The sequence below is a fragment of the Pseudorca crassidens genome, chromosome 1 (genome assembly GCF_039906515.1).
Source record: "Pseudorca crassidens isolate mPseCra1 chromosome 1, mPseCra1.hap1, whole genome shotgun sequence".
In the NCBI taxonomy this organism is placed as follows: domain Eukaryota; kingdom Metazoa; phylum Chordata; class Mammalia; order Artiodactyla; family Delphinidae; genus Pseudorca; species Pseudorca crassidens.
In genome coordinates, this window is record NC_090296.1 from 151,039,993 (window position 1) to 151,065,456 (window position 25,464).

General features: G+C 54.4%; 1 protein-coding gene and 1 pseudogene across 5 annotated transcripts in view; both read left to right on the forward strand.

Annotated features, from left to right (window-relative positions):
• Positions 1-998: 998 nt before the first annotated feature.
• Positions 999-25,464, forward strand: part of APBA2 (amyloid beta precursor protein binding family A member 2) — a 193,717-nt gene continuing 169,251 nt past the window's right edge. For 3 of the 5 annotated variants that reach the window (XM_067699119.1, XM_067699097.1, XM_067699127.1), the window contains exon 1: positions 1,368-1,561. The gene's annotated coding sequence lies outside the window, so the exon portion shown is untranslated. Of the gene's footprint in view, positions 1,155-1,366; positions 1,562-25,464 lie in introns of those variants that run through there. The other 2 variants (XM_067699108.1, XM_067699132.1) reach the window with 2 other exon arrangements.
• Positions 15,772-16,085, forward strand: LOC137203313 (NADH dehydrogenase [ubiquinone] 1 alpha subcomplex subunit 1 pseudogene; annotated as a pseudogene).

The following is a 25,464-nucleotide window of genomic DNA, read 5'->3' on the forward strand; positions in this document are numbered from 1 at the left end:
TGGGCTCTGCCTTTGTGGCCTTCTTTTGGCACTTGAGCTGCAAAGCTGCCCTACCTGGACACACCTCTGCCCCCCTCCCACCCAACTGGAGGCCCAGGCCCTCTGGGTCACTGTGAGCTGCTGGGGCTGCCAGAGGGAGCTGGGGAGCAGGGAGGGAGACAGGCCCACAGGGCCCATTCACAGCAAGTCCACACCAAGTCTGCGCTGGTCCGGCTGGGGACTCAGCCTGTCCCAGGCCTTCTGCTCAGGGCAGCAGGATGAGGCCCACGCAGGTCTCCTCTTCCCTCTTCAGAACTGCCCCCACCGCAGTGGCACCCCAATCCAGCCAAAAGAAGAGACAACAGAAGGCAAATAATCAGAATTTGAGCGAGGGAGTCACCAGAGCCTGGCTCGGACCGACAAGGCACCCTGCGCACTACTCCAGGTGGAGCCCGCAGGTTACACGACTGTGTGGGACCGAATGAATGGCCAGAGGGGTCAAAGGTGACACCAGCGTCTCCAACATATCCTTCAGGGGGTTCCAGGGGGATTATTCCCACTGTAGGGTGGATCACCTCCTCTCCTTGGGATGTGTGTGGGGAGCTGGAAGTGGACAGGGTTTGGGTCCTCTCCGTTCAGGACTGCAAGGAGGGAAAGGGCTGGGGCGAGGCCCTGGGGGAGCGGAGGCCAGTGGTCGAGGCCAAGGCAGCACAGGACATTGGAAATGGGGTGATGGGATGGTTCCCAGGGATCTGGCATGCAACCAGCGACTGGGGGATCTGCGGCAGGTAGGCAGCAGGGGTCCTCCAGTCCGGAAGGGGCTCTCCGTGGCCGAGATCCCCCCAGGGCTTCTGGCCTAGGGCTCCCTCTCGCCACGCCTCCGCGCGGGGCCGAGCGCTCGGGCGCGGTCGCCGGGGCCCCTCCGCCGAACGCGCTCGGGAGCTCGCCAGGGGGCAGCGCGGCGCCCAGGGCAGGTGCGGGCGCAAGAAAGCCTCGCTGTCACCTGTTCCACCCGCCGGAGGATCAGACCCCAACGGCTCCCTATCCCGCAGGTCCCGGGCGCGCCCGAGAATTTGTGTGCTCCCCAGGGCCCGGGGCGGTTGGGGGGCCGCGGCTTCCAGAGCTGGGCTCGGGCCCCCAGCCCCGAAGCCGGCCCCGCAGCATCCGGACCCCAGGTGCGCCCTCCTGCCCTCTGACTGTCCCGGCGCGGGCTCAGGGGAAAGGGCTGGGCACGCACGCATCTTTGTCCTCCTCCCTGTCTTCCCGCCGCGCGCTCTCGCCGGGCTGGGGGCGCGGGCGAGGCCGGGGCGGGGCGGGGCGGGGCGGGGCGCGGGCTGCCAGCCGCAGGCCGGTGCGGGGTGCACCCGCGGGCCGCGCCGCGTGCGCCGGGCAGGGGCGGCCCTGCGTGCCGTACGCCGCGTCCGGGGCGCGCCCGCTGCTATCCAGCTTCCCGGGCTCCGCAGCATCTTGGTGCGCGGCTCACAAAGAGCTGCGGCGGCGGCCCGGCGCTCGGCCTCGCTGACGGAGCGGCGGCGGCCGGCCGGGGCGGCAGTGCACCCGCGCGGCCCCGTGCCCGCACCAGGTAAGCGGGAGTCCGGGCCGCCCGACCCGCCCACGGCCGCAGTCTGAGGGCGCCCGGGCGGGAGCGGGGGGCTGGGGCGCGGGGGGCGCCGGGGGGTCGGGGGGAGCAGACTGGCGTCCCCTGGACCGGCGGGCGGGCGCGGCGGGGCCGAGCCGGCGGCTCGCGCATCCCGGGCTGGGGGTGCCGCGGCGAGGGGCGACCCGGCGCGGAGCCGGGGCGCGGGCCGGCGGTGGCTGCCCGCTTGGGTCCCGCCGGGCTGGCCGGGCCGTTGGAGCGTTCCGCGGCCCCGCTGGGCGCTGGCACAGAGTCCCCGTGCCAGGCGGCAACTCCCCAGTTTAGGGTCGTTTCTGGGTTCCCTGCCTCCTGGGAAGCCGAGCTCCGGTCTTCCAGCCCTCCCCGTTTTCCCTTTATAACGAGGCCCAGCTGGAGAAACTCCTCAATTAAAAATTCCACGGCCAGGTTCCCCTGGGCGGCCGGCGCGGGGCTGGGGGCGAGGCGCGGACCTGCCCCACCGTCCTAGCCCCTTCCCTTCCCACCCCTCCACCACCCCGGCCAGGCTGCTGCTGGGAGGTTGGGCTTCTGATGTTCAAGGCGAACGGCGAGCCCCCCCCGCCCCCGAGCTGGGCTGTGCGCCGGGCGGGCCTCGGTGTGCCAAAGCCGGGGACGTACTTGCCCTGGAGCCGGTGCCGGTGCCGAGGGAGGGTCTCGAGGGGCCCACCCAGCCGGGGCCTCGCGGAGCGAGGAGGCTGAGATTAGCCTGTTGGTCTCAACTTAGTATTTACTTGCAGAAGGAAGACTTGATTTTTTTCAAAGCTATTCGGATACGGCCAGGCAGGGGCCAGCCTCAGATCTGGTTAAGCGAACTCACAAATGGCCGTGGGGACGGTCAAGTACCCCAAACCGGGCATCTCCTTTGTTCCCTTCATCCTGTGGGCTGAGCTGTCCCTGACCTCTTCAGGCTCTGTCCCCTTTCTGAGAATTCCACCCCCTACCGCCTTTGAGATAAACAGTGGGTTTAGAAATAATGACCTGAAAGCTTCGAGGGTGGGAACAGGACAGCTTTTCCTGGGGTTCACATTTGATGTGCTCTGTGGGTACCCAGCACCTGGTGGGCAGCTCCTTCCTTAGGCCTCTGGGTTAGTGGTCTTTCTGGTGAGGTGAGGTGGGGCGTCTCTCGCCTTCTTGTGGGTGGTGTCCATCCTGCAGGGGACACGGGGATTTCCCAGTCCACAGCTGCCAGGACCCCCTGCCCTGTGCCCTCACTCCTGGGGGGCTGTCCATACTGCCTCCACTTGCACTCAGGAGGGGGGCCTCCTGAGCGGAGAATGACCGCGGCTTGTAGCCTCCTGGGACTCTGGGTGGTGTCCAGGGCGAGTTGGAGCTGGCTGGGGGTCAACTTGCTGAGCGGCAGCCTCCCTGGTGGGCACCACAGGACTGGCAGAGAGACCCTTGGAGTGGTCTCCAGGCTGGGCCAGGTCTGCATGGTGGCACTAGTTGTGGGGTGCCCTGTCTCTCCAGACCTCTGCTCATGGGTTGGGGAGCAGGGTGGTGTCCCTCCCCCAGTGCCTGCCTTTCTGTCTCCAGGGTACTGGGCTTCTTTGCCTGGGAGAAGTGTGGGCTGAACCAGATGGGGGGTGTGTGTGTGTGTGTGTGTGTGTGTGTGTGTGTGTGTGTGCATGGGAGCCGGGGTGGGCTCTGGCAGGCTGGTCAGTTTCTTACTCTTTTGCACCTTGCTTGCTTTCTCGAGCACCCCGGGCTCAAGCTGTGGCTTGTTAACTTGTCTGCATGACTCTCTCTTGATTACTTCTAACCCTTTTTTTTTTAAAAAAAAAAATTCGTTTCACAGGAATAATTGGTGGGGATGGATTGTGAAATGGAGGCGCATAAATAATCCAATTTGCCAACTGAGCTAAGAAATGCTGGATAAAAATAAAAGATAATTGTCAAAGACACCAGTCGCACCCCTGAAACTGAGAGGGAGTGCTAAAACACCTTGATGTTTCCTAGACACAGCTGAGGAATTCAGAGGAGAAGCACGTGTGGTGGTAGCCAGGCTTTGTTGATTGGGTGTCCCCTGCGGCCTGTTGGGGGAGGGTGGGGGCAGAGCCTGGAGGCACAAGCCCCCTCCAGGCCTCAGCGCCTCCAGGGCGCCCCACCTTCCCATCCTTGACCCCCCCCCCACACCTGACCCAGAGCCTCAACAGGTCAGCGCCTCGGGTAACACTAGGGTCTGAAGTCGTGGAGAATCCTTTATTGTCAGGGGAGTCAGGAGGGCTAGGAGCAGGTGGGCACAGAGGCCCTGAGCTCGCCTCAAGGCCTTGCGGAACAAGTGGCAGAGAGCAGCATGCCTGCCTTGCAGCCTGGCCTTGAGAGAGTGGGCGAGAGCCTGGGCTCACGTAGCCCTGACCTTGCTGGGGTGGGGAGTGGCGTGGGCACTGACCGCCATGCGGCTCCATCCCCAGCATAGGTCATGTTTGAGATGACTGCCTGCCAAGTGGGGGCTCTGGTGCCCGGTTGATGGTCGGTGGTCGGGCGTGTGCCCACAGAGGGAATTCTCTGGCCCCTTCCTCTCCCGAGACCCCGCCCACCCCCGGGTCGGGTCCAGCAGAGCACAGGCTGAGTCAGCCGTTGTGGGCGCCGTCTTCGCTGCCTCTCCAGCAGCCAGTCCTCTGCTCTCCCTGTCCTCCTGGATGACAAGGGAGCCCAGGGAGGGCAGTGACCTCAGTGTCATGCAGCTGGGCTATCTCTGTGGGGCTCGAGATTCCTGAGTCTGCTTGGGAACCCCGTCCGTTTTGGCGGGTGCTGTTGCTGTGTGACTTGTGATTTCTGTGCCAGCTGCAGGGCGTCCCAGGGTGGGCTGGTCTGGTGTTTGTCACTCAAGCCCGCAGTGGCTCCCCAGTGCCCACTCCATACCCACATTCCTCAGCCTGATTGTTTTTCAAGTTCCCTTCCTCACTCCCAACCATACTGTCCAGGCTCTGGTCAGGCAGACTCACTGCCCAGGCTTGCTTTGCGTTGTCCCCACTCCATCCCCACCTGCCACCTTAGCCTGGGGCCCTGTGTCCATCCTTGATCATCCCAGATGAATATGGGCTCTTTCCCTCTTATCCCTTGGTCACCAAGTTTGCCAAGCTCCTGCCTACCTCAGGGCCTTTGCACCTGCCCTTCCCCTCCCTGGCACATGCCTCCTCCAGATGTCCACCTGGCTTGCTGTCTCACTTCCTTCTCTGTCTGTACTTCAGCTCCCAGACCACCCTACATAAATTAGCATCACTTCCCCCTTTCATGTTAACCTTGCTTTGTGTTTCTTCTTAGTACCAAATACAGTTTGTTATTTATATACTTTGTTTATTCTGTCTCTTACTGCTCCAACACAGAGACTTTGTTGACCTCTGTATCCCCGGAGGAAAAATAGTGCCTGGCACCTCGTACATCCTCAGTGGTACTTGTTGGATGAATGAATGAGCAAATGAATGAAATCCCAGAAGCATCATGCTTCCTTCCAGCACAAGCCTGGCACCCTGCTACTCCCTTCCCAAGACCCAGCGCCGGAACCAAGCTGGATTCACTGCCAGAGCCTAGAACAGAGCCTTGCCCACAGTGGACAGGCAGGAGAGAGCCGTGGAATGGTGGGGGGCAGGTCAGATGTTGCAAAGGCCAGAAGACAGCGTGGCCAGGAAGGCCATCCAGCCCCGGGAGTGCGCATTCTGATCCTTCACAGAAACTCCCTTTAGGATTTTTCGGTTGTCTGGATGTTCTGCACTCGGGCTGTCCCTGCAGTCAGCTGGGTTATGGATGTGCTGGGAATGATGCCCCCTCTTTTTTTTTTTTAATATTTTATTTTCTTTTTATTTATTTGTTTGGCCGCGTTGGGTCTTTATTGCTGCATGCGGGCTTTCTCTAGTTGTGTCAAGTGGGGGCTACTGTTCGTTGCAGTGCGTGGGCTTCTCATTGCGGTGGCTTCTCTTTGTTGCGGAGCACAGGCCCTAGGCGCGCGGGCTTCAGTAGTTGTGGCTCTTGGGCTCAGTAGTTGTGGCTCGCGGGCTTTAGAGCGCAGGCTCAGTAGTTGTGGTGCACGGGCTTAGTTGCTTTGCAGCATGTGGGATCTTCCCGGACCAGGGCTTAAACCCATGTCCTCTACATTGGCAGGCGGATTCTTAACCACTGTGCCACCAGGGAAGTCTGATGCCCCACTTGGCCAGGTTCCCTTTCTCCTCCATCTGGAGGTTTCTAAACTGGTCTTTTCCCTTATGTCAGTCCCGACGTCTCCAGGCTTCCGGCCGCTCTGCCTGACCCTGTTTGCCAGTCTTCCCCCACCTGATTCTCCCTGCCTGTGTTCTGGCCCTGCTGGGGAAGGCGCTCTGGTTTTATAAAGAGAAAGGCTCTGCCACTAATCCCGGAGGCCTTGGGCAAGTCACTGGCTTTGGGAACCTTTCTCAGCATCTGTCACATGTGCATGACAGCTCTCGCCGAGACAGTTTTGAGGTCCAGACGAGATCCAGCATTGAACTGATTTGAGATACTGGTACGTGATGACCAGAGCTTTGTGGGGTGCTGGTGGCCCTAGGCCTGCTGTGGCTTCTCCTATTCTACTGAGAGTTTGAAGGGTCAGCTCTGCTAGCTTCATGCACAACCTAGTGAGAGAATGTAGTGCTTCCTGGAGTGTAAAGTGCCATTCTGGTGTAAGGGGCTGCACCTGTGCTTTTGCGTCTAAAGGATCAAAATTAAGAAAGAAAAGATACGGGGTTGAGATGCCGGCGTCTCCTGACCACAGAGATGTTTGCATCTTGTGGTTTTTCTGAAAACGGAAGCATGCTGGCATTCGAAGGTGGTTTTGGATGGAGAAACCAACTGGAATTAAACACATGTCGTTGGGCACTTCTGTTGCCTTCTCTCCCTCTGCATGAGCTGTTTTAAATAGTTTCCCGCCAAGCCCGAGAGACAGGTCTTCACCTGGCAGTGAGGAGGCTGAGAACCAGGCAGCTGTGACTTGCCCGAGGGGGCTGCTGTTTCAGGGCAGCGCTGGTATTGGATGGAGAGCACAAAGCCCCATGACCATCCCCCGCCCGACTCCCCCATCTCCTCCATCCTCCCTAACCCCCCCATGTCCCACTGGGGCCCAGTTTGCATCAGATTTGTTTTTTTTTTAAATTAATTAATTAATTTTTGGCTGCGTTGGGTTTTCGTTGCTGCGCGTGGGCTTTTCTCGAGTTGCAGCGAGCGGGGGCTACTCTTTGTTTTGGTGCGCGGGCTTGTCATTGCGGTGGCTTCTCTTGTTGCGGAGCACAGGCTCTAGGTGAGTGGGCTTCAGTAGTTGTGGCTCATGGGCTCTAGAGCACAGGCTCAGTAGTTGTGGCACACGGGCTTAGTTGCCCTGCGGCACGTGGGATCTTCCCGGACCAGGGCTCGAACCCGTGTTCCCTGCATCGGCAGGCGGACTGTCAACCACTGCGCCACCAGGGAAGCCCCCTCAGATTTGTTTTTAAACTGGGTAGGCGTGACTAGGACTTGTGACGACTTATATCATGGGTACAGGGGTTCATTTTCAACCTGTGCCTAGAAAATCTGATGGTGGTGACCCGTTGCCCTGAGCTCTGGTTGGCGGTTGGAGAATAATGGACATGTCACAGGTGACCCAGAGCCCTTCATGGGGACAGCAAGAGGGCTTGGGAGCTTGCCACCCAGGGCAATAGCTAACATTGTTGGTGGATTGGTAAGGTGTTTTCCTTTTTTCACTCGGAGGTACCATGGATTCTTTGCACTTCCTGCCCCTGGAATCAACTCTGAAATGTTCAGGCACTTGTTCTGGACAAATTTTAATTAGTCAACAGTCAGTGAGTAGGAGCATACTATTGGCATTTAGAATTTTCAGTTGGGAGATATACACATATATATGTATAATTGTATTTTAAAAAAAATATATATATATATATTTATTTCTCATTGGATTGGTTTTACATTCGCAGAATGGATTCTCAAGCAAGGCAGCTCTAAATATGTTTTTCTCTGGGCTTCCCTGGTGGCGCAGTGGTTGAGAGTCCGCCTGCCGATGCAGGGCACGTGGGTTCGTGCCCCGGTCTGGGAAGATCCCACGTGCCGCAGAGCAGCTGGGCCCGTGAGCCACGGCCGCTGAGCCTGCATGTCCGGAGCCTGTGCTCCGCAACGGGAGAGGCCACAACAGTGAGAGGCCCACGTACTGCAAAAAAAAAAAAAAAAACCCACAAAAAATAAATATGTGTTTCTCTGAACTGTTGTGGGCCCCGCTAATTTTCATTTAAAAATGGAGTGTATAGTTTTTCCCAGTTTGTCTATCAGTTGACTTGGAAAAATCCATTGTTTCGAAACTAGGAGACCCGTTTGCTGAGTGAGTGCCTACATTAAGGATGATGGATTTCTCAGACCCCTCTGGCAGCAAGCGTGCACGTTGCTCAAATAAAACACGGTTTACGTTCCTCAGTCTTTTGGTGTTATGAGCAGGCCATGTGCTCTGACATATGTCCATGTTATCCAGAGCTGGTGACAGCTGTCAGGGGTGGGGAATCGGAAGTTCCAGAAAGCCTCCAGCAGCTGGCCAGCCAGCCAGCGTGGCTGTTGGGAGTTCAAATGACTCCTTCTAAGAGGGGCACCCGGAGGCCTGCGGTTCCTTCCTTGCCAGCCACCAGCTGTGGTGAGGATGGAGTGCGACCAGATGTGTGTGTGTGAGCGTTTGTTACAGTAGAGTGCCTGGGTGGTGCCAGTCACCAGGCTTGGTGTGTGTGTGTGTGTGTCCGTGTCCCCAACTCGCCTGCCAGGCCTCAGACACCAGGTGCTACCTTGGGTCTCTGGCTGGTCCCCGCTGGTCGCAGTGAGAGCTGGTGGTTGACTGCTGGACAGTGGGTCTTGGCCCCGGATCCCAGCCCTGCCTGCCTGGCCTTGACCGCTAGATCCTGAATCCCTGAGGCAGGCCTGACCTACGGCCCCTCCTGGACGTGCCTTTATCAGTGTATGTGTGCCGCGAAGATTCTGCCTGTGACCTTTCCCTGCCCTTCGGGTGGCGGACAGGAGCGAGCCAGTGTGTGGTAGGGTGGATGTGCCGTCTGCTTCCTGCTCTTGGGGGGATATCTCTGTGCTGTTTCTTGGGTTGGAAACTCTGACAGCAAAAGCCCCTCCAGACCAAGAACTCTTGATTGTGTCTCTCCTTCGGGCTTTAAGAGGTTTCAGCTTTTCAGTTAATTGCATTTCATTAAATAACGGTTTTCTTCGTGATCACAGGCTGGTTTGTGCTTAATCAGCAGTGAGGACTGTGTGGCTTCAGTGGCTGTGACCGCGCCCAGGGGCAGAGGCGCCTCTCGCTTGCATCGGCTTCATGGGGGAGCTGCTGTGGGGGCCCCTGCATGTGGCATCGTGCTCCCCACTCCTCGCTTTGGGAACCCTTGCCTTCACTCTGCGTGTGTTGCTACTTTCATGTGTCGTATAAGATGACTTGTCTAATAATGGAAATAAAGGGGTGCCAGGCACTTAAATGGCAACCCCTTCCCCACCCCCGGCATTCACCTCCCGGCCCTCTGATCTCTTGGGTCGCTGCAATGCTAGCCCCCGAGCCCCTTTGCTGGGAGCTCCATCTGTCCATCCATCCATCTGTCCGTCCATCCAACAGGTATTTCCTGAGCGCCTGCTCTGTTCCATCACTCCCAGTCCCTGTCAAGAGCTGACTGGAGTAAGGAGAGAAGAGCCGAGAGGGGGGCTGCTGTGGAATGCGGGCGGGCATCGGAGCCCAAGGCTGCCTCTGGCTCTAAAGTGCTCCCGGAGCAGCCCAGGCTGGAAGGTTTGAGCGCCCGGCATGGGGGGTGCGGGTCAGGAACCCCATCCTGGAAGAGTGAGTGGGTTTGCCCGTCCAGAGCTCAGGCCAGAAGGGCCAGCCTGGAGTGGGGGACCCGGTATGGGGGTGGAGCTGAGTGTCTGGCAGCAGGATAATGTGGTTTGGGCAGGTCAGCAGGAGATGGCGGGTCCTGACCGTCAGGGGCTTGAGCTGCCTTGGAGGCCTGGGGGAGTCTTGCTGTGGTTGGGGGCAGAGCAGGTGGGGTGACACGCACTCTACCCGCCATTGTCCCGCTGAATCTAGGAGGTGTTTGCATCACCCAGCTTCAGGACCAGTTGGGCCGCCGGAGGGGTGGTGAAGGATGAGAAGGAGGCTGTGATGAGAACGGGGGGAGGGCGTGGGGATTGGGCGGGGGAGGTACATGGAGGGGTGCCTTGAGGCTCGAGGGGGGCTCTAGGAGGGGTGCTGCCAGGAGGCGTGGGGAGGGAGGAAGGATGGAGCCCGACACCTTCTGTGGGAGGAGGCTGCTGCCGCCACGTCCCGGCCTTGCTAGCTCGGATGTTTAATTTTACCCTTTAGAGATTTACAGGCTTTCTAGATTAAATTGCCACTATTCCTCTGTAAGAACGACAAAGTCCATGACAGACCATAAATCACATTATTAATTTGCTTACATGGTGTCAACCTCTGTGGCCCCACTGACTTACTCGGAAGGATGCAGGACGCCTGGGAGACAGGGAGGCCTCTGTCCAGTTGTCAGCGAGCGTGAAAGGCTAGAGGGACCCAGGTCGCGGTGGCCAGGCCGCTCTGCCCACCAGGTGGCCGCCCTCATCCCGTTGCCAGGGCTCCTGGTGGCTTCCTGGCCTCTGTAGGGAGGGGGACCGACTTCTGCACCAGCCGTGCAGAGGGCAGGGGGCGTGGGGAAGCCGGGCTGCAGGTCAGGAGGCTGGGCTCCAGTGGCCTCTGCAGGCTGCTGAGCTCTGGGGGGTTCTTGGAGAGCTCCTCTCAGGAGCCCCGAAAGCCTGGGAATGCGAGATCCTGCCCAGTCTTCCCCTTTCAGGCTCTGGTGGGCTGTTCATCCTCCGAGTGATGATGGGTCAGAAAACATGTCTTACAGTTGCTCCCCTTTCCGGACCTATGGACAGCCTACTCTTTGCGTTGGCACGGGTGGGGGTGGGCACCATTCCCTCTCCGTGGCCCGAGGCTCGGCCTCTGCGGGGAGCTGGCTAGGATGCTGGTGAATGCGTCTTTCACAGCTTACTGCCGTGCGCTGGAGCTGGAAACTGCCTGCTAATTGTGGGGCAGTTAGAAGTCATGATTTGTTGGGAGAAAGATGCATTTGTTGGGGTGGGGGACTCTCCCTGTGTGTTGACCTCTCTGCCTCCAAGGGCCAAGTGGCTGCTCCAGGTGGGGACGGGTGGGGATTGCGTGCTGCAGGGGGGCAGGCCTGGGGCTCGCTCCCCTGACGGTTTTCATCAAACCCCGAATATTACGCTGCAGTTCGTGTTGACTGGTAGCCCAACCCGGCTTTCTTCCTTTACAGTGAAGTAGAGAAGCCAGACTTGGTGTATTTAATATCCGATATTTCATGGCAGAAAGCCAGTGGTCACGCTGGTGGCGTGGCTGCCTCTGTGCTCACGCGTGGTACCCACAGCCGTAGGTGGGCCGTCCCGTGCAGCCTTGATTAGCAGCTGCTGCCGACTGACTCAGGAGATTCTGTAAAATCCACATGTATTTGTAGAAATACAAAGAGAGTTTAATGTCCCAATGTAATGGTCACTTCCTTGAAGTGAAATTAGCTCTGGTTTCAAGGAAGAAAATGGAAGCATAACACATTAATTTCGGGCTGAATTGTGTCTCGCTCACCTGAGTTCCCAGCTACAAAAAAGTCGTGCGTTTTCCTTATGGAAACCGTCTGCACTGACAGAGTCCTGGAGGCCGTGGTGGGTGTTCATCATCCAGAATTCACGGCAACGCATCACTCACATCCATCTGGACCTCACATCTCAGGCCCTGACACCAAAAACACATGTTCCCCTCCACACTGTGTGCTTCATGGAAGATGTTCTAACAAATTACTCATCTTAAAATAAAGCACTGTCCAAGAAAAAGGCAAACAACTGAGTAGGAAAAGGGACCAAAGACATTTCACCAAAAAGAAGGCTCAGTAGCCATATGGAAAGGTCCTCAACTCCATTAGTCATCAGGGAGGGAAATGAAAAATAAATTGTAAATGTTTTAGGGTTCTCCATAGAAACAGACCATAGTGTGTGAGTGTGTGTGTGTGTGTGTGTGTGTGTGTGTGTGTGTGTTATATTTTTTTGGTTTTTTTGGCTGCACTATACGTGGCTTGCAGGATCTTTGTTCCCCGACTGGGGATTAAACCCGGGCCATGGCAGTGAAAGCACCGAGTCCTAACCACTGGACCGCCAGGGAATTCCCTATATGTGGAGATTTATTATGAGGACTCACATGATTATGGAGGCTGAGAAGTCCCCAGATCTGTGGTCAGCAGCTGGAGGCCAAGAAAGCTGGTGTGTAGTTCAGTTTGAGACTTGAAGGCCTGAGGACCCAGGGGGCCCATGGTGTGAATCCCAGCCCAAGGGCAGAAGATGAGGTGAGAGGTCCCAGCTCAACAGTGAGGCAGAAAAAGGGGCAAATCCCTCCTTCCTCCATCTGTTGTTCTGTTCACGCCCTTAGTGGGTTGGACGCCCACCCACATTGGGGAGAGTGTCTGCTTTACCGAGTCCACTGATGCAAACGCTCATCTCATCCAGAGACACACAGACACACCCAGAAATAATGTTTAATCTGGGCGCCCTGTGGCCAGTCAAGTTGACACATAAAAGTACCCACCCCAATTTGATACCGTTACACACCACCAGAAGGGCTAAAATTGAAAAGAGCAGAAACTAGGCATTGAAGAGGTTGTGGAGCGGCTAGAACTCTGATGGTTGATCGGGGTGTAAGTTTATACAGCTGCTTTAGGAAGCGGTTTTGCAGTGTCGCCTAAAGTTAAAAATGCACGTACTCTGTGACCAGCAGTCCCGCTCTGAGTGAAACTGGGTGCAGTGTGCATACGGCCACTGTCGTGGGCTGCATGGTGGCCCCTAAAGATGGCAGGTCCCCATCCCTGGAACCTGTGAATGTGACCTTACATGGTGAAGCCTTTGCAGACGTGAGTTGGGACACTGAGATGAGGAGATGATCCTGGCTTATCTGGGTGGGCCTTGCATGCCATCACAAGGGTCCTTTTTTTTTTTTTTTCGGTGCGCCCCAACCAGGGATCGAACCCGGGGCCCAGTCCTAACCAGTGGACCGCCAGGGAAGTCCCCACAAAGGTCCTTCTAAGAGAGAGGCAGAGGGAATGTAGACACAGAGGAGAAGACAGTGACCACGGAGGCAGAGATCGGAGTGATGTGGCTACAAAGCAGGGAATGCCGGCAGCATCGGCAACTGGAAGAGGTGATTCTCCCCTGGAGCCTCCAGAGGGAGGGGGGCCCTGCGAACACCTAGATTTCAGCCACTGAAACTGCTTTCAGGTTCCCGGTCTCCTGAACTTGAGTTGGTCAAAGGCACGTGTTTGTGGTGATTTGCTCCAGGGGCCCCAGGAAACTAACAGAGCCCTCCAGACGCATGCACCAGAGCATCCGAAGAAGCGTGGTTGTCAAACTACAGATGACCCAAGGTCCACCAGCCGTAGACTGCTCTGTACACTGGGGCTTATCGCACATGGAAACCATCCAGCAGGCACTGCAAGTGTGTGCAGTGGCCTGGATGAGTCCTGCCACGTGCTGTTGAACCCAAAACCCAAACCCTAGAGTCCCTAGTCCCTACCGCATGGCTCCACTGATGGGAAGGGCAACAGGCAACTCTCCCATGTGGGGTGGGAAGTCAGGGTGCCCTTGGGAGATGGTGATTAGAGGGGGCACCAGGAGGGCACCGGGCTTCTGGAGGAACTGACAATGTCCCATTTATTTCTTTTGTTCTTTTTAAAGATTTTATTGATGTAAATTAAAACAATGCTGTTTTAATTTCTGCTGTTCAGCAAAGTGACTCAGTTATACATACATATTCTTTTTCATATTATTTTCCATTATGGTTTGTCACAGGGATATTGAATATAGTTCCCTGTGCAATACAGTAGGACCTTGTTGTTTATCCATTCTATATGTAATAGTTTGCATCTGCTAATCCCAAACTCTCAATCCTTCCCTCTCCCACCTCCCTCCCCCTTGGCAACCACAAGTCTGTTCTCTATGTCTGTGAGTCTGTTTCTGTTTTGTAGATATGTTCATTTGTGTTGTATTTTAGATTCCACATATAAGTGATATCATGATATTTGTCTTTCTTTGATTTACTTCACTCAGTATGATAATCTCTAGGTCCATCCATGTTGCTGCAAAGACAATGTCCCATTTTTTTTTTAATTAATTAATTTAATTTTATTTTATTTTTGGCTGCGTTGGGTCTTTGTTGCTGCACACGGGCTTTCTCTAGTTGCGGCGAGCAAGGGCTACTCTTCGTTGTGGTGCGTGGGCTTCTCATTGCAGTGGCTTCTCGTTGCGGAGCACGGGCTCTAGGCGCGCGGGCTTCAGTAGTTGTGGCACGTGGGTTCAGTAGTGTGGCTCTCGGGCTCTAGAATGCAGGCTCAGTAGTTGTGGCGCATGGGCCTAGGTGCTTCGCAACATGTGGGAGCTTCCTGGACCAGGGCTCGAACCCATGTCCCCTGCATTGGCAGGCGGATTCTTAATCACTGCACCACCAGGGAAGTCCTAATGTCCCATTCTTGATCTGTGTGAGGTTTGCCTGGGTGGGTTCCACTTTATGATAAGGAACTTTTCAGTGTCTATATTAAACTTCAATAAAAACTGAAAAAGAAAAAAAAAAGAGCAGTACAGCATCATGGAATCTTCAGGGAGAACTTTCAATTGACTGACTCATGGCTTATTTTCCTGCTGGAACAATAATATCAAAATCAAGATTACATTTAATTTAATGTGAGATGATTAAATGTGGCCATTCCACCAAGTGCTTATTAATATTCAGATGCACATTGTATTTTCTAAATGAAATCAGAGTCCATAAACCCAAGTAGGATGCTGAGATCTATACACAGGTAATTGATATGGATAAGTTCTCTCCATGAGAGTTTTTCTTCCTGCGCAAGGGCAGAGCTGTGCACTTATGGAAAACCAGACACAAACAGCCCGAGCCCTTGAGGGTCACAGGCTCTGTGGTTTCAGGTGAGTGGGAAGCCAGAGAGCTGTAAGAAGAGATAACGGAGCGAGATGGTGTGTATGAACAGCTCCTTTGGGTTGGCCCAGAAACTGGGTGGGGATTCCGAGGGGCCCCCTGTCTGGCGCTCTCCAGGCCACCCTGCCCATCACACTGAGATCCTAGAGGTCCCTGCTGTCTGTGTCCACAGCGCCCCCTGGCAGCCTTCCCGGCCCCTCCCACCCCTCCAGTTGTGCTGGGAGACTGTCCATCAGCCGTCCAGCTTTGGGCTGGGTCCCACGTGTGGTCATTGCATCCGAGCTTGCGCACACGTGGTCTGTGTCCTGCGCCGTCTGAAATAGACAAGACCCACAGCATAGTGGTCTCCTCTGAGGTGGTCCACAGAGATGCGAGGGAGGCCGGGAGGTGACACCTGGCCTCAGTGGTCCTAGGCATGCTCCTGGCTCCACTCTGCTGGACTCCTGGCCCAGTCCTCGTGCTGGGATAGCACGGAGGCTTCAGCCGTGTGGCTCGAGGATCAGAACGGGGGTCTGAGGGCTGTGCCCGGACAGGCGGAGGCTGGGGCCTGGGTGGAGCTGCACCCACCCTCCAGGGCCCGTGGGGAGCCAGCCTGGAGCAGCGGGCCCTGCAGCTCTGCTCAGCCTCTCCCCAGGGTCCTGTGGCTGCTGTTTGTGATATGGAGAGCACCTCTGCTTGAGCGTGTGGGGTCCCAGTACATTGTCCGTGGTTGGGATTTTAGGAGGGGGTCATATCTGTGGGTGGTGTGGTTCAGAAGTCTAGAAACGCAAATTCGCTGAGCCTAGTGAGTGCCCTCCAGCTGCACCTCCTGCAGCCTCCCTGACCGCACTGTCTGCAGTGCATCTCCCCGGCTCCCCTCTTACGTGGCCAGTGGGTGGAGGAGGGTGTGGGCCTGGGCCAGGAGCAGCTTTGCCCTGGATGGTTAGCTAGGGAGCTGGACTTCCGCCAGGGGCCTGCCCGCCTCTTGCTGGCCTGAGGGCTGCTCCTGGCAGCCTGGCCACCCCGGGGACATCGGGACAGCTCAGAAGGAGACATTTCAGCGTGTGCAGAGGGAAAAGCACCACGCTGGGTTCTTGCACACTGGAAACGGGGCGGAGGAGGTTGGACCCTCAGGGAGCTTTTGATTTGTGTGAGATAAGAAGAAAGGGCCAGTTACCGGAAAGGGATTGAAGCTGGGTCACCTTTAAGGAGCTTGGAAGGAAGTGTTTGGCCTTGGTAACGGTGTCGCGATGTGGTTCGAGATTCTCCCCAGGATCGCCATCATGGCCGCGTGCTTACTCATTCCGGGAATGGCCACTGCACGCATCCACAGGTTCACTCACGGGGGCAAGGAAAAAAGGGTTGCCCATTATTCATATCAGTGGAATTTGATGGAAAGAGATAGGCGCCTCTCTGGAGTTAATCGTTACTATGTGTCAAAGGGTTTGGAGAACATTGATTAAGGAAGCATTTTCTTTTTTTTTTTTTGCGGTACGCGGGCCTCTCAACTGTCGTGGCCTCTCCCATCGAGGAGCACAGGCTCCGGACGCGCAGGCCCAGCGGCCATGGGTCACGGGCCCAGCCGCTCCGCGGCACGTGGGACCCTCCCGGACCGGGGCACGAACCCGCATCCCCTGCACCGGCAGGCGGACTCCCAACCACCGCGCCACCAGGGAAGCCCAAGGAAGCATTTTCTTGATTGATGAAAAATAACTCAGTTATGCTTGTCTGCCCCTGCTAGAAGGTTATGCAGTGTATTTTGTAGTGTGTAATAAAAATAAAAAAGTAAAATAAAAAAAAAAAAAAAGAAGAAGAAAGGGCCAAATGGGGCTTCTGTGGGGTGTGGCCACAAAGGGAGATTCGGGTCTGCAGGAGGTGGTCCCTGCTGGTGTTGACTAACAGAAATGAGGGGGGACGGAACTCCCCCCTCTTCAAGCGTGGGCTGTACCTGGTAACGTCCTTCCAAAGAGCACAGCCTGGAAAAGGGGAAACAGAGGAACTTGACAGTGGAGAAACCGGATAACCCCTCCTCGGCCACGGGATCCAGGTCCACCAGCAGTGATGCGTCGCCTTGATGGTGTGCCCCTGCATGGGATGTGATGGGGATGGCTCTTCAGCTCTGTGGCCTTTCTGCCCAAACCCCAAAACTTCTATCTAATCACAAGGAAAACAGCAGTTCAATGCCAGCAGAGGGGCGTTCTATCAAATACCTGAGCAGCACTCCTTAGAACAGATGAAACCGTAGTTTCACCAAACTCTGAGAATCTGTCACAGCCAAGAGAAGCCGAAGGAGACAGGATGTTTAAATAGAATGGGTGGGATCCTGGAGCAGATAAAGGACACTGGGTTAAAACCAGGGAAACGTCAATAGAACGTAACCTTGGTTAGCAGTAACGCACTGATATTGGTTCATTAGCTGTAACAGATGTGCGACTTGGATGTAAGATTTAATGACTGGGTAAATCAGATGTGAGGGTATTCTATGGGAACTCTGTACGATCTGCACAATTTGTTTGTAGGTCTACAACTATTTAGAAAAAAAATGTCTTTTGAAAGAAATTGGAGGGCAGTTTGAGTCCCGTCACCCCGGGGTTCCTGGCAGTGGGACCTGGGCTCAGAGCCTTGCTGTCCATCCCCCTGCCCCCGTCCAGCTCCAGACCCTTGGCTTTGTCGTCCCTGTTGGTCTTCCTTCTTTCCTCTCCACATGGAACCTGAGGGAAAGTTCAGTCCAGTATTTAGAATAGATTTTTTTAATGCCCCAGATTTCTGGGTGCTTGGAAAGAACCAGCTTCTCAGATGCAGTCTGCGTGGGTGCTGGGGGCCATCCCCAGGTGAGATAAGCCCCCCGGTAAGCTTGCGGGCACCCTGCCCAGGTTTCCTCTGTCTGACAACTCCAGAAAGCGCGCCCTGGGCCTCTGCTTCCTTCTTTTTTGAAAAAAAAATTTTTTTTAAATAAAAATTGAAGTATAGTTGAGTTACAATGTTGTGTTAATTTCTGCTGTACAGCTCAGTGCTTTGTGACCACCTAGAGGGGTGGGATAGGGAGGGTGGGAGGGAGGGAGACGCAAGAGGGAAGAGATATGGGAACATATGTATATGTATAACTGATTCACTTTGTTATGAAGCAGAAACTAACACACCATTGTAAAGCAATTATACTCCAATAAAGATGTTAAAAAAAAATTTCTGCTGTACAACACAGTGATTCACATATATATATATATATATATATACACACACACATTCTTTTCTTTATATTCTTTTCCATTATGGTTTATCACTGGGTACTGAATATAGTTCTCTGTGCTGTTCAGTAGGACCCTGTTGTTTATCCATATATAATAGTTTGCCTCTGCTAATCCCAAACTCCCACTCCACCCATCCCCCAGCTCCCTCCCCCTTGTCAACCACAAGTCTGTTCTCTATGTCCATGAGTCTGTTTCTGTTTCATAGATAAGTTCATCTGTGTCATGTTATAGATTCCACGTATAAGTGACATCATATGGTCATTGTCTTTCTGACTTATTTTGCTTAGTATGATCATCTCTAGTTGCATTCATGTTGCTGCAAATGGTATTATTCCTTTCTTTTTTATGGTATTCCTTTGTATATATGTACCACGTCTTCATTATCCATTCATCTGTCGACAGACATTTAAGTTGTCTCCATGTCTTGACTATTGTAAGTAGTGCTGCTGTGAATATTGGGGTGCATGTATCTTTTCGAATCAGAGTTTTCTCTGGGTATATGCCCAGGAATGGGATCACTGGATCATATGGTAATTCTATTTTTAGTTTTTTGAGGAACCTCCATACTGTTCTCCATAGTGGCTGTATCAATTTACATTCCCACCAACAGTGCAGGAGGGCTCCCTTTTCTCCACACCCTGTCCAGCATTTATTGTTTGTAAATTTGGGGGGATGGCCATTCTGACCTGTGTGAGGTGATACCTCATTGTAGTTTTGCTTTGCATTTCTCTCATGATTTCTGCTCCCTTCTTATGTGTTGAGGTCCTGAGACGGCTGCCCTCCCCTGATCAGCCCTGGGTCACTTCTGTGAGTGACCAGTGACCATTTTTTTAGGGGGTGACATTGCTCACAGCCGACATCATGGACCAAAGCTGATGTGTGTGCGGTTGGCAGTTCAGCCAGGAGGCAAAAGGGAGCTGAGCGTCTGTGTTTCTGGGCTGACTGAGGCTTCATGGTCAGCGCTGAGTAGGTGGTCGGGACAGCTGTGTTTCCACAGGAAGGGTGGCCTGGTGGGGACACGGGAAAACGGGTCCAGCCGGCAGCTGGAACCCTGGTTTGGGGTAATTACATCTTCTTTAACTTTTGTAATGGTCACTTCCAGTATTTTTGGAGGAGGTGCAGGATTCAGAGGAAGGAGTGAGCCCCGCAGGGGAGGAGAAGCCCAGTCAGGACCCCGTCTTGTAAATGAGCCCAAACAGTAAGGATGGAGGGTGGGAAGGGCTTGTCTGGACCCGGCCTGCCTCCCGAAGCCCCCCGCACGCTTTGCAAGATGACGTGAGTTACAGATGAGATGATCCTCGCACAGGGTTACGGTGGCATTGGGCACGTGGGAGGCGCTCGGCGTGGTGGGGCTGGTGTCTCCTGGGGGAACGGGGGACCTGCACCGAGAGGGTCAGTCAGTCACGGCCCCTCACAAGTCCCTGAGAGGAAATGATTCCTGTGGGTCTCACGGCTCATCTGGATTTTAGGACAAGATCATGTTGAACCCTATGAAACAGCTGTTTTTGTTAAGTCAGAAGTGGTCAAATATCAGCAGCGTCATACGGCTTAATGCAGTTGTTTAGTATTAAAGCAGTTTTGGGCAAGAGAGAACACTTTTTCTTTTAACAACTTTAGTTATCGCAAGCCTCCCAGTTCATTGTATTAGAAAATAGAGATCAGCAAACAGGAAACTTAGACATCCTGGATTTTTCCTGCAGTGGGGGGTGGGGGGAGGCATTGTTCACGCGGGTTCTTCTGTGTGCTTGGCACGTGCACAGCTGCCCACACGCCTCCCCCTCTGCTGCGCCGGGGGCCTCTTTCTTCGACCCGCAGCGATGGGAGTTTGTCCGTCGTGCACTGACCCATGCCCCTTGCTTGGACATTGGGCTTGTTTAGAATGTTTTTCTGCCCTGAACGATGCTGTCATAAACACCCTGTAGCTCTGTTTTTCTTTTTTCTAAAATTTATTTATTTATTTTTGGCTGTGTTGAGTCTTAGTTGCTGCGTGCCGGCTTTCTCTAGCTGCGGTGAGCGGGGGCTATTCTTTGTTTCGGTGCACGGGCTTCTCATTGCCGTGGCTTCTCTTGTTGCGGAGCACAGGCTCTAGGCACGCAGGCTTCAGCAGTTGTGGCATGTGGGCTCAGTAGTTGTGGCCGGCGGGCTCTAGAGCGCAGGCTCAGTAGTTGTGGCGCACGGGCTTAGTTGCTCCGCGGCATGTGGAATCTTCCTGGACCAGGGCTCGAACCAGTGTCCCCTGCCTTGGCAGGCGGATTCTTGAGCACTGTGCCACCAGGGAAGCCTTTTTCTTTTTCAGCAGATCCCCATGATTCTTTCCTTATGGTATATTTCCAGAAGTAGAATGGCTGGACCTAATGTGAAGGCTGCAGATTGACCTCCAGAAAGGCTCCATCGCCCACAGACCCTGTGTGAGGGGGAGAGCCTGCCTTGCTTCTCTCCCTTCCCCTTTCCTGTCCTCTGCCTCCTCCCTCCCCTCTCTCCCCAGCCCTCCCTTCTCTCTCCCTCTCTTGTCCTCCGCAGGAACATTCTCTCTCTCCTCCTCCCCTCCCTCTCCCCCTCCCTCCCTGCTCCTCCATCCCCTCCCCTCCCCCGTTCCTCCCCTCCCCTCCCCCCTTCCCTCCCTCTCCCCCTCCCCTCCCCCTGCTCCTCCCCCTCCCCTCCCCCTCCCTCTCCCTCCTTTGATGCTGCACCACTGAGCAGGGGTCCAGCAAATAGCATTCCAGCTGACCACCCTGGGGGGCCTCCTAGCACACAGGCTCTCTAGGGCCCCTGGTCTGGGGTTTGCTTTTGGGGTTTTGAGGGGAAACCAAGAACCCATGGGGGAGCCTGCGGGGAGCTTCAGAGGCTTTCCTGTGACACACAGGCTGATCCTGAGGTGTGATAACCTTCTTCTAGGGAGACATCCCTTCCCTGAGAGCACCCCACCCCTATGCTGGGGGTGCTGGGGCGCTGACCCCATGGGCGGGAACCCGAACCCTGGGCTCACAAGCCATTATTTATTTAAAAAATACCTTATTTCCCTGGCGATTTGGCAAATGGATTGACGCCAGGCCCTCTTCCTGAACCACCTGGGACCACCCGGTGCATGAGTCAGGCTGGTGGCCACCATGGGGCCCTTGGCCTGGTGTCCTGTTCCCCCTACGCCGTTGGCTGCCCTGAGAATCCAGGGAGAAGCTGCTGCCAGATCCGGCGGCCCCAGGAGGGTCTTTGTCCTCCTTTCACAGAAGCAGTAGATTCGTGGATTCGCTCTGTTGAGCTGGAAGGAAGAATTTTTAAATTTCCTCCGGTTGAAAAACCCAAAATGGAACAATCTACATCAATTCCCCCAAATTGGACTTGTAGGCAAGTACTTGGAGAAATGGACTATTTCCTATGCATGGAAGCAAAGTCTGTGGGAACCTCCTGGTAATGAATTTTAAAGTGCTTGTCTACTCAGTCTCATTCCCAAATCCTGAGAGTCTTAAAAACCAGAAGCTGGAGGCCTGGGGGGTGGGGGGCAGGACTCCCCACTCTGAATGGTGGGGAGGGGGCAGCTGGGGAGGCCCACCCTTCTCTGCTGCGGTTCCCTTCCTCCAGGTCAGCAGCACTGTTTGTCAACAAGCGAGACCGTCTCTTCTACCCGAAGATTCTGAAATTTAGGAGTGGTTTTGAGCCCTCTTTATGTAGATGCCGTGTTCTGACATGCAGAGTTTCCACATATTATTTCATTACCAAACGGTGAAAGAGCTCATAATTAACATGGAGATATGCCATCTCTGTGTTTAAATATTGCCTTCTAATAGTGATCTCGTGTCTGTAGAGGAGAGAGCCAACTTCTGGCCGCAGAGCGTGGGGTTGAAGGACCCTGGCCTCGTGGGTGGGATCTGCAGCCTGTGGGCTGGGGGAGCCTGCCCCGGGCTGTGGGCTGCAGATGGGGTGTTTTGATTATTGCCGCCCCATCTTCCAGGAACCCCTTCCCCTCTGAGGTTCCCTGACACCCCATTTCTGGCCTCGTTCAGGCTCACTTTCTCCACTCACACGAGGGTGCCCAGCGGGAGGAAGCGGCAGGGCTTTCCGTGTCATCTTCAGAGCTGATGGAAGTGGAACCAGGCCAGCCGTGTCAGAATTTCGTGGGGGAGCAACTGGCAAGAAAACCCACTCTTTCCCTGTGGCACCAGAACCTCTGGTTAGAGGGATGGCCAAGAGTAGGAACAGGACGTCCACCGTGGACAGGAAGTGGCTCCCAGCATGCGGGAGATGGAGACCAAGTCCAAGGGCCCCGGATGGGAGACCAGGATGAGTGAGGTCTGATGCCAGGGGGCGGGTGGGGCTCGGTTATTTGAGAAGAGTGTATTTCCCTGATCAGCGGGACAGGAGTTCCATTTCATTGGGGTCCTTCCTTCCAGTTTGGGATGGGTTCTGGAATGGTGGTGGTTGTTTTTTTCTTTTTTTGGCCATGCTACACGGCTTGCAGGATCTTAGTTCCCCCGGCCGGGGATTGAACCCGGGCCCCCTGCATTGAAAGCGCAGAGTCCTAACCACTGCACCGCCAGGGAAGTCCCTGGAATTTGTATTCTAAGTGATAAAAAGGGGCAGGCGACTTTTCATGGCGGTGGGGTTAGCTTTGTCAGGTCCCCCTGACCTGGAGAGGTAGTGTCATTAAAATCCGGTAACTCAAGCAGTGCAGTATGATTAAGGACTTATTTATGTCATTGCGTTTTACTCGAAAGTTTGAAATCTGTTAAGGTGACTTTTAGGATTCTTGGTGTGGGTTGGGGACAAGTCTTTCTGTGGGTGGGTTTAATACTTTCTGTGTGCCCCTCGTTTCCTGGGAATCACTGAGGAACCGCTCTTTGATTTTCAATTTTAAACCCTTATCTTCCGACAGTCGGCCTCATCCGGAGCAGAATGGGCTGCAATTACAGTCGTCCTAATGGGATGGGTTTTATTTCGAGTGAGTGGACTGCGACAGCATTTCACTTCGTTCGTATGACTGCTCACCATCGCCCATTTTTCTTTCGTTTAATGGAAAATGTGTCGCTGAAGCTGCTTCACAGTCCTGGCCCCATGGTGGCCTGGGCGGATCCTGGCTCAGATCTGAGGCCACCTGTGCGCATCATCGGACGGGCCAGCCGTGGCCCAGGGAGGGAGGGCGAAGGAGGGGCCTATGTGGCTTTTATTTTGCTGCATTTTGTCCAGAAACATTTCGTATGCTGGGCCGAGTGGTTTTGATTTGGCCTTCAGCAGGAGCAAGGCATAGCAGGATTTCACGGGCTTCTGTGATGGCCAGAGATGCTGGCCAGGATGCAGAGGCAGGCGGGTGCCAGGTGGGATGGAGGTGCAGGTCCCAGAGAGCCTGGCAGGGCCTGGCCATTCTCTGCAACAAAACTGTTTGCTTTCACTGACATTGGAGCGCTGGGATCAGGGTCCCACCGTCGACACGACCACTCACCGCCTCTCCCGACAGCTGGCTCGTGAAACGTTCCAGAGTCAGAGAGTATCTGAGCTGTTTGTTGTAGTGTCTCAACTTGGGAGAGCTCGGTCACCCTTTCAGCCATAAAGTCTGCCTTTCCCCAGAGGAGTAGATGTCAGAGAAGGTGTGTTTTCTGTTTGAATCAACCCTGATGCAGCCTCGGAAGTACCAGAAAGGGGATCTCGCCTTGACACATACAGCTGGGAACCCTTGCATTTCCAAAGTCTGTTAAAAAATCTTAATGCTTGTTAAAAAAAAATCCACTCTACCATTGGTAAAAATATCCTCTTGTGCGTTTGCAAATGATACCTCTGCCTCTCTCAGGTGCCCCGTGAGTGTGGGGTGGTGCTCCTGAACGAGGCTGGAGCCCCTGGATTTTCCGGAGCCCCCGGCCTGGCGCCTCCTGTGAGCTGCTTGTGCCGTAGAAAGGGCACCTCCCCCCGATTTTGATAAGAAGGGCCTCTGGGCTCCTCACCATTCGGAGAAGCAGTGGAGTATCTTCTCTGTCTCTCACCTCATCCTCCCGGAGTGAGTCTTGCTCCTTGTCCCTTGACAGTCATTCCACCAAAGTTATTTTTTATTTTTTAAAAAATTTTTAATTTAAAAAAATTTTTTAAAATTAAAAAAAAATTTTTTTTTTCCGGTACGCGGGCCTCTCACTGTTGTGGCCTCTCCCGTTGCGGAGCACAGGCTCCGGACGCGCAGGCTCAGCGGCCATGGCTCACGGGCCCAGCCGCTCCGCGGCATGTGGGATCTTCCCGGACTGGGGCACGAACCCGTGTCCCCTGAATCGGCGGGCGGACTCTCAACCACTGCCCCACCAGGGAAGCCCTACCAAAGTTATTTTTTAGACAGAGGCTTCTCTCTCGGTTGCCCCAGGCCCGGGGCCCCTCCACGGGGAGAGGAAACATCTGGGAACATCAGCTGATGAGACGGCTGTTGCGCCCCCCACTCTGTCTTCTGGCATCAAGGATATCTTAATTTTTTTAAGTTTTTAAAATTGTGGTAAAATATACATAGCATGAAATGTACCACTTAAATCATTTTTATTTGTACAGTTCAGTGGTATTAAGTACAGTCACTTTGTGGTGCAACCGTTACCACCATCCACCTCCAAAACTTTTTCATCTTCCCAAACTGAAACTCTGTCCGCATAAACACAAACTCCCCATTTCCCCCTCCCCCAGCCCCTGGAAACCACAATTCCACGTCTAAGTGAGATCACGTACGTAGTGCGTATTTGTCTGTCTCTGTCTTATTTCACTTAGCATAATGCCTTCCAGGTTCATCCACAGCATCACAAATGATAGGATTTCCTTCTTCTTTTATCTATCTATCTATCTGTCTATCTATCTATCTATCTATCTATCTATCTATCTATCTATCTATCTGTCTATCTTGTTTGGCCACGCCTTGAGGCCTGCAGGATCTTAGTTCCCCAACCAGGGATCGAACCCATGTCCCCTGCAGTGGAAGCGCAGATTCCTAATCACTGGACCGCCAGGGAATTCCCTCCTTTTTTTAATACTATATAGTAATCCACTGTGTGTACGTGTGCGTGTATACATATATGTATATATATATGTGATATATTCTTTATCCATTCATCTGTCTATGGACCCATATTGCTTCCATATCTTTTGCGGCGAGCGGGGGCTACTCTTTGTTGCTGTGCTCGGGCTTCTCATTGCGGTGGCTTCTCTTGTTGCGGAGCACGGGCTCTAGGTGCACGGGCTTTAGTAGTTGTGGCTCGCGGGCTCTAGAGCACAGGCTCAGTAGTTGTGGCGCACCGGCTTAGTAGCTCCGCGGTATGTGGGATCTTCCTGGACCAGGGCTCGAACCCGTGTCCCATGCATTGGCAGGCGGATTCTTAACCACTGCATCACTAGGGAAGTCCCCTGCTTCCATATCTCGGCTATTGTAAATAATGCTGTAATGAACATTTGAGTGCAGATACCTCTTTGAGATAGTGATATCATGTTTTTTTTGGATATATACCCAGAAGCAGAATTGCTGGATCATATGGTAGTTGTATTTAAAATTTTTTGAGGAACCTCCATACTGTTTTCCATAGTGGCTGCACCAATTTACATTCCCACCAACAGCACGAGGGCTCCCTTTTCTCCACGTGCTCATCATCGCTTGTTATTTGTTGTTTGTTTGGTGATGG